Source organism: Gigantopelta aegis, chromosome 7 (assembly GCF_016097555.1).
Source record: "Gigantopelta aegis isolate Gae_Host chromosome 7, Gae_host_genome, whole genome shotgun sequence".
Lineage (NCBI taxonomy): Eukaryota > Metazoa > Mollusca > Gastropoda > Neomphalida > Peltospiridae > Gigantopelta > Gigantopelta aegis.
This window is the reverse complement of record NC_054705.1, coordinates 22,778,401-22,787,536: the sequence shown is the minus strand read 5'-3', so window position 1 is coordinate 22,787,536 and position 9,136 is coordinate 22,778,401.

Sequence of the window (9,136 nt, the reverse complement as noted above, 5' to 3'; positions counted from 1 at the left end):
GGTGTAACAAAGGACGTGGTATCTGATATCCTGTATATGGGATGGTGCATATAAAAGATCCCTTGCTGCTAATCAGAATGGTCATATAACCGTAAAATAAAATGTGTTGAGTGCGTCGTTAAATAAAACATCTCTCTCTCTCTCTCTCTCTCTCTCTCTCTCTCTCTCTCTCTCTCTCTCTCTCTCTCTCTCTCTCTCTCTCTCTCTCTCTCTCTCTCTCTCTCTCTCTCTCTCTCTCTCTCTCTCTCTCTCTCTCTCTCTCTCTCTCTCTCGTTCGCTGAGCTACACCATACTCTTCTTTATTATGACATCACATTTCGTAGGACACTGTATACATTGAGTATTTGATTGATTGAAACATAACAAAGAACTTACAAACGTCAACGTTATTAGCAGGTGGTCATTATATACAGATTAAAATAGTGGTTGTTAAATAAAAGTGGCCTTTATAGCAGTTCGACAGAACATGACAGTCTTGTTCATCGTAACATTACTTACATGGTGTTGAACATGGTACGAGAGTCATTTTATTCAACAGTGCTTTTTTACAGTGTAATATTGATTTGATACCGAGTTTTCAGACCACTAAGCTGGTGCTAATAATGAAACAGTTTAGGGAATGCTACAACAGGAATAGATCCTGTAATCCTGCCGAGCAAGGGACACTCTATTTGAGCTAAGTGTATAATCCCAAAAGGACCAAAAAAAGAACTTTTTTTGAAAACGTCAGTGTAAATTATGACATCTGTAGGTGAGGAGTTGCGTCATTTGTCGTTGTGCCATTTGTAGCGTTCAGCGTTGTGACATTTGTGGTTCATACCTTTGTGACATTTGTGGCTGATACCTTTGTGACATTTGTGGTCGATCGTGTGACATTTGTGGTCGATTAGGACATTTGTGGCAGTAACATTGCGACATTTGTGGTCATTGCGACATTTGTTGGCCCTACACATGTTCAGCGCTGAAATTAAGATGCATAATTAATGCTATTTTATTGTATTACATAGTTGTTTAATATTTTTGCTGTGCATTTAAGGCTGGAAAGGTCATATTTTAACTCAAACGCTTCCCCGGAGGGCAGCCCCCCCCCCCCCCCCCCACCCCCCAATACTTGAAAAAGGGTCGAGTCTTTAAATACATGTATTTTTACCCCATCCCCCACCCTTTCATATACACTGCGGGATCGCTGAGGTATTGTTAAATAAAGAAAGTTAAAGTCTGCTTTGTTTAACGACAATACTAGAACACATTTATTTATTAATAATCGGCGCCTGGATGTCAAACAGTTGGTATTTTTGACAAATAGCCTTAGAGAGGAAACCCCGTTATATGCACCTTTACACAGACAGGATAGCACACATCACGGTATTTGATATACCAGTCGTGGTGCACTGGCTGGAACAAGTCCAATTATTGCTCCGCCGACGGAGATAGACCCCTGAACGACCGCGCATCAGGCGAGCGCTTTACCACTGGGCTACGTCCCGCCCCGTGTACGCAATGCGCGCCCATATTTCGGGAATGTGAGCTACTTTCGGTTTTAAATTCCACGAAATAATAGTTTACTCAGAACACTACGTCCTGTGTTAATAGCTAATGTCGCTATTCATAACACCTTTACACCGTCGACTTTGTAATGTGTTGCCTTGACCCAGCTAGAAGTACGTGCATTTTTGCATATACCTGGAACGTTTCGAGGAGTTTATAATTTAAAGCTCCATCTGGTAAAGTTTTATTATTTAGTTAAGGAGTATTGGTTATTTCTTTTAGGTTAATCGGGGTAAGAAAAAAAGCGCATTGTAAACTGTAAATATTCGCTATAGTTTGGTTAAATTTGATAGAGATTCTTCCTTTATTGTGAAATGTTTAACATATATATTTTATCAAAATAAGCTTAGCAATATTTCTGGAAAATACTTTCTTGGAATATTGTTCTATGCACACTCGTGTGTGCTCTTTAGGCGGTGTTTTGTCTTCGGGAGCAGTAGAAAGGTTTTTGCGTCCTAGAAAGTTCCAGTCCTCTTGCATACGTATTTGGAACCATATATCGTGATCAAGATCAGCGCTCCTCTGTAGACGAATCAGCTGACAGCGAGTCATACACACACACACACACACACACACACACACACACACACACATGAGTAGTCATAGGTTTACATAATACTAAATTTAAACTTAAACTAGTTAATTCCCCTAATTGTCTAAATTGCAATGTTTTAGATAATGTAGAACACTATCTATTTATATGTAATACATTTAATACAATAAGAGATAGTTTAAAGAAAACAAAAATCAGATATGGGTCTGGCCTTTAACATAACTAATTTACTAAATACTAATAAACATAATATTAAAAGTGTGCTCCAGTTGTTGGGAGAATATGTAATGGAATCTAAAGTGGACATCTGAGTGTGCTGATGTTGTAAAGGATATATGGAAGAGGTCATGCCATGGATGGAACCGACACACCGGACCCAACCCCTGGCAGGGCTGTCCCGGAGGTTAGACGGGACTTGTAGGGATGACCTACACACCAATGTTTATACTTTACACTTCATTAATAATTTTTTGTTTACAGGTGACCATCCGTACTTTACTCTCATTATTAATATGTTTTTTTCTTGTATATACAGGTTCATGTTGGAACATAGGTAATATCTTCTCATTCTTAGCATGAACTTGATATTTTATTGTCCACTTGTAAGTAATGGACAATAACGCTTTTTCGTTTAGCCTAGTGGAAAGTCTTTTATATTATTAGTTTGTTGTTTTTCTGTTTATGTTTTGCTTGGCTTGCTATTTAATTGTATATGTACGTATATGGATGTCAATGTAATGGACGTCTGCACATCACCTGATGGCCTCCTGGCAGAGGCCTTGAGGTGTTGTAAGTACTCTGTTATTATATTGATATTTTAAAGTTTATTATTGATATATTTTATGACCTATTGGTGAAAATGGTCATTCACTATGGTTTTAATTAACTATTGTTATTGTTAAAAGCTTTTTTTCTTTTTAACAATTAGCTGTCAAGACCACTTGGGCGGAAGTATTCCTGGCAGAATCGTTCACCAACGGGGCCAGTTTATATTCATGATTTATATCTTTTGTGTTTTAATTTTGCATGTTTCTTTTTTAACACAGACAATTTTAAATATACTAATGTTTTATATAAATTATAAATTTAGCGTTTAACTAACTGTATAACATGTTTTTATTTTTTACAATTAAAGCGATCATAGGGTTAGATCGCTCCCCTGTCTGCTTGTGGCACTTTGTAGTACCATCGTGCGGACAGGGCATTTGTACATTAATGGGTTGTCTGGGCCATCGGTATATCTGACTCGTAGTACAAATGTACTTGCGGCGAATGCAGAGGAATTCTTTGAGGAATACCTTTCAAAAATATCAACTAGTTTGCGTTTTACTCGGTTGTTGCCTTTATATTTTTTAAATTTTCTTGTATTATGTAAATGTATTTTAATCATAGGCAATAGCTGATCCACTCCACTACACGGGCTCGGCGGCTGGAATACCTATTATTAGAGGTCATCACCTTATGACCCAACAACAATTATTAGCCATCACCTTATGGCTATTTAACATTTGATGGTTATCCTAACCACCACTTAAACATGAAAACACACCTAGGTGTGAATAAAAGAGCCCTTACATGGTTCACCTTATATCAACCTGTATTCACTATCCGCCGGAGACCGGCCTCGGTGGCGTCGTGGTTAGGCCATCGGTCAACAGGCTGGTAGGTACTGGGTTCGGATCCCAGTCGAGGCATGGGATTTTTAATCCAGATACCGACTCCAAACCCTGAGTGAGTGCTCAGCAAGGCTCAATGGGTAGGGGTAAACCACTTGCACTGACCAGTGATCCATAACTGGTTCAACAAAGACCATGGTTTGTGCTATCCTGTGAGAAGCGCAAATAAAAGATCCCTTGCTGCTAATCGGAAAGAGTAGCCCATGAAGTGGCGAAAGCGGGTTTCCTCTCAAACTCTGTGTGGTCCTTAACCATATGTCTGACGCCATATAACCGTAAATAAAATTGTGTTGAGTGCGTCGTAAAATAAAGCATTTCTTTCTTTTTCTATCCGCCGGCATGGTCTCCCATGGCTTGGGGCGAGGGGGGGGGGGGGGGGGGGGAGGTACGCCAGAAATAGGGCGGTATGGCGTTGGCAATTGGGTGTTAGGGTTAGGGCTAGGAGTGTCTGGCCTCCATCACCAACCTGCCACACGCCGTGGGTTTTCGGCCCGGTGAGGTGGTGAAATAAAAATTACCTGGGTGTTGAATCGCGAGACTAGATTGGTCGCGAAGCCCACCCCGATCGCTGACCTTTCCTCCAGGGCCTAATTAGTTTACAGTTATATTTATTTAAATATAAAACCTTTAGAAAAGCCCGGTCGAAACATGTGTCTACTAATTTGTCTAACATACATTAATAGCACATGTATCTATTTTTGATAGACACATCTAAAAGTATAAAGCACCCAACCCATTTGGTTATAAAGTCAAAATTATCCCCTTTTCTAAACCGTCTCCCCCTGGTCAAATCGCTGGTCATGTCAGGTGTAAGACCCGGGGGGGGGGGGGGGGGGGGAGGACATGCCTGAACCCTAGTGGATAGAGGCATGTTAAACATAGTCTGAACCTGAATCACTACATTTTCATTCCCAGTCTGGAGCTCCACGCGTAAGACGTGTTTGTTTCGCTTGTGCACACTGCACGTGCTTTCGTGTGCTCGACTTGGGGATCCTTCATTTCGTTGTTTTTGTCAGCGAAATGAAGTTTTCTACTGGGATGTATGCGGCCATTGGAACTGATTGAACACTGGAACGCTTCTCGTTTCGACAGCCTGCACCACCAGGTTGGATTCCTTTTTAGCGAGATTCCTTGCCTCCACGTCATTTCTCCGTCTGACTGTCGACTTATTTTGTTCGTGACTCGTATGACGGCCATTCTGCAGAACGACACGGTTGTTCGCGTTTAGTCTCTACATGTCGGAGCCTGTCCTAGCAGCACTGGAAGATTGACCGCCCCACTCTAAGAAGAAACGAGAAGCGGGGTCGGCCCCTACTACTCTTTTTCTAGACCTTTATCTTGCTTTATAGTGATACCATCTCGTATCCTCCGGTGTCGGGCCCGTCCGCACCACTATACCAATCCATGACGACTGGACTATACCCTAGTCTGATACTCTCTCTCGTTCAGACGGATCCGGCTTCTCAAGATCTGTATTTCAGCACAGCACTACACCTTCAACGTCTATCGACTGTCAATCTAGGGGTTTTCTTGACGGGATGTAACCCATCTCGTCCCTTTAAGCTGTGCATCCAAACGGCCTTAACGAGGCCACTCACGTGGACATATCGATCGAACTTTAAACTTTTACATCTGCGTTCAAAATCTTAAGTCAAAATTACTTCTTTTTTTTAAATATTATTAAATAGTCCGATCCTCTCTTCTTTCTCTTATTTAATTTTGGACTGTCCTTCTAAAATGCTCCAAATTATATAAATATTCGGCCGAGCAGTCAATTATTTTTATTTTTGGCTTATAACTTTTTTATTTTTTTATTTTATTTATTCTATTATCTTTTTTACTAATTGCTATTTTCAAAATGGGTCGTTTTTTTTATTACAGAATGGGTACCTATGTTTATTACACAATATATCATTTTTTTATTACACAATGTGTACTAATTACAAAATGGGTAGTTTTTTATTAGAAAATGAGTACATATTACAAAATGGGTCGTTTATTACAAAATGGGTGCGAACACATGTTATTGTTATTCAACTATGCGCTCTACTTGGCTGTTTTTGTCATAGTTTTCTTTATTAATGTATGTATTGTATATGTGTTTGTATATAATGGATTGTATTTATATGTTACAACTCTGTTTAGAGGAATAAAGGCATAGCTTGAGCCAGTCACTTAGATGTATGTATATATAACCGTTTGGAAACCCACTACATTTTTCCATTAGTAGCGAGAGATACTTTATACGCACCATCCCTCAGATGGAATTGCACATACCTCGGTCTTTGATATACCAGACGTGGTGAACTGGCTGGAAAGAGAAACAGCCGAATGGACCCACCGGGTGGGATCGATCCTAGTCCGACCGCGCCTCAAGCGAGCGCTCTACCACTGGGCTACGTCTCGCTCCTATTGGATGTTTAACGGCACTGATCATGTGAAAGCTTTATGGATCGTGTAATCTATTATTTCGTGGAATTTCAAACCGAAACTAGGCGTCATTCGTTATCAACTATTCGCTCGAGACAAATTAGTTTTCTTAGAATTACATATATCTGTGACCAACGATCGATCTACTATTAGTTCTGGTGTATGCTGCGCAGTTACCCAAAACTTATGCGTTGGGGTTCGACATATTAAAAGGTCTGCACTAATAGTATTATAATATATATATATATATATATATATATATATATATATATATATATATATATATATATATATATATATATATATACAGTTGAATCTCGTTGGCTCGAACCCCGTCGGTGCTCGAGAAAGTGTTCGACCCATCGGGTAGTTTGACCGAACCATTTGGAAAACATCGGATATTTCCGTAACATCAGTTAGAAAGTTGAATTAGATAGGTGTCAGGACGTTTCGGCCCCAGTACATGTTCTGCCCCAAACCGTTTCGGCCCCAGACGTTTCGGCCCCTAATGTAATATACGGCGATCTAGTGTTCGTGTATACAGATATATTCTGTAATTGGTATAGTAACACTTTAGATGGTCACATACACCGGTAATAATATAAATACAATACAAATTTGTAACATTAATTTGTCGAATAACAGTCATTGCGCGCGCGCACGCACACACACACACACACACACACACACACACACACACACACACACACACACACGCGCGCGCGGCCTGGGATCGATTCCCGTCGGTGGGCCCATTGGGATATTTCTCGTTCCAGCCAGTGTGCACCACGACTGGTATATCAAAGGCCGTGGTAAGTACTAATTTGTCTGTGGGATGGTGCATATAAAAGGTCCCTTGCTGGTAATCGAAAAGAGTAGCCCATGAAGTGGCGAAAGCGGGTTTCCTCTCTCAATAGCTGTGTGGTCCTTAACCATATGTATGACGCCATATAACCGTAAATAAAATGTGTTGAATGCGTCGATAAATAAAACATGTCCTTCCGTATGTGTTTTTGCTGTTTCTTTTAAATGCTAGAACACTGAGGTGTGTGCCCAGAACAGCTTGGTTGAACTTTAATGGGATATAAGCACGAAACTAAAGTTGAACTGAACTGAACTAGAACATGTCTTAATGATGATACTTTCAATTTACCTACCGGCCTCGGTGGCGCAGTGGTTAAGTCATCGGTCGCCTGGCTGGTGGGTACTGGGTTCGGATCCCAGTCGAGGCATGGGATGTTTAATCCAGATACCGACTCCAAACCCTGAGTGAGTGCTCCGCATGGAAAACATTCTTTGTGATCGTACTTAATTTCTGTAGACATGTAACCCCTACTGACGTCAAACATCAGTGGTTCCAATTCTAGCCACATGAAAATATAATTAAGTAGAACAAACGCAAAACAACTTATTGCAATTTATTAAATTGTATTTACACAAACAAGAAAATCATTTTTGGATTATCAAAGCTAAATACAGTTTTGGTTGGTTGGCTGTTATTTATTCTCTAACTCTCGGATATTATGTTCAATTAAAAAAAAAAAAAAATCACAAAAAGAAAGAAAGAGAGAGAGAGAGAGAGAGAGAGAGAGAGAGAGAGAGAGAGAGAGAGAGAGAGAGAGAGAGAGAGAGAGAGAGAGAGAGAGAGAGAGAGAGAGAGAGAGAGAACGAGAGAAAGACATTACAATACTTAAGATAAATTTAATAACAAAACACAAGTGACTGAATCATTTGATTTATAAAACAATAACCGGGGCCGAAACGACTAGGGTTATGGGGCCGAAACGTCTGGGTCCGAATGTGTAGCGGGGCCGAAACGTCTCGAAAGCATTAGATACATATTATTTTGGTAACTGCAAACTTAAAAATGTCATCAATGTGCTATATAACAAAATATCAGAGTGAAAGGATTTATTAGAAATTACTCCGATTGTGTGATGCAGAAGCCCTTGTCGGTATTAATTAAATGTGTGGTTGCTGAAGTGATGACAGCTGAATACCTCGCCCCTGATTTCATTGAAAACTGGTCTGGTAGACGTGTTCAGAGTAACGCTTCCCGCCGAGGCCAATTGTTTGATTGATAAAAGGCACCGTGACACTAGCTGTACTTGAAATACTTTTACCATAGCCGCTATCTGAACACACAACATGGCAGAGATTACTTGGCTATTGTCGCGATTCTCCGATCCATCTATAACTCGTTCCGCCTAAATTATTACAAGGTATTACATGTAATAACCAACTGCTCAAGCGCAGCAATTGTTGGTCCTTTTCAGTGGTTTTCCATTTGATATTTGATGGATCACCAGTTCGAGGGAAATATAGCTTAGCTAGTATCACAGACGGGACCGATAATTTAGTTCGAGCGGAGGCTTATAGTCGATTCTAGACGTATTCGACCCATCATCAGTTTACCGGACAAAAAGAGAGAGAGAGAGAGAGAGAGAGAGAGAGAGAGAGAGAGAGAGAGAGAGAGAGAGAGAGAGAGAGAGAGAGAGAGAGAGAGAGAGATTATTACCAGTGTGTTTCGGTATCGTCAATATCATATATTAGGAATGAAAATGGTATTATGCGAGCCTCTGGCGAGCATAATACATTATTTTTATTCCTAATATTTGATATTGACGATACCGAAATACACGAGGGTAATAATCTCTTTATCATATAAGCTCAAGCTTAATACAACGTGTTTTTGTAAACTGTACACGCAACTTTAATTCCAGTCCGCCATTACTAGATATTCAAATTACGTAAGAATATGTGGCGCGGTGTATTTTTGAATGGAAATTACGTCAAACTCGAATGACGTCATTTTGGATGTCCTTACATCAAAATAAAGTTATGCCTAACGTTCTTTGTTTTCTAAACGCTGGACAGCTTTCAGTGTCAAATTGTCACTGAAATGTTTTTATTTGATCACTATGAATGC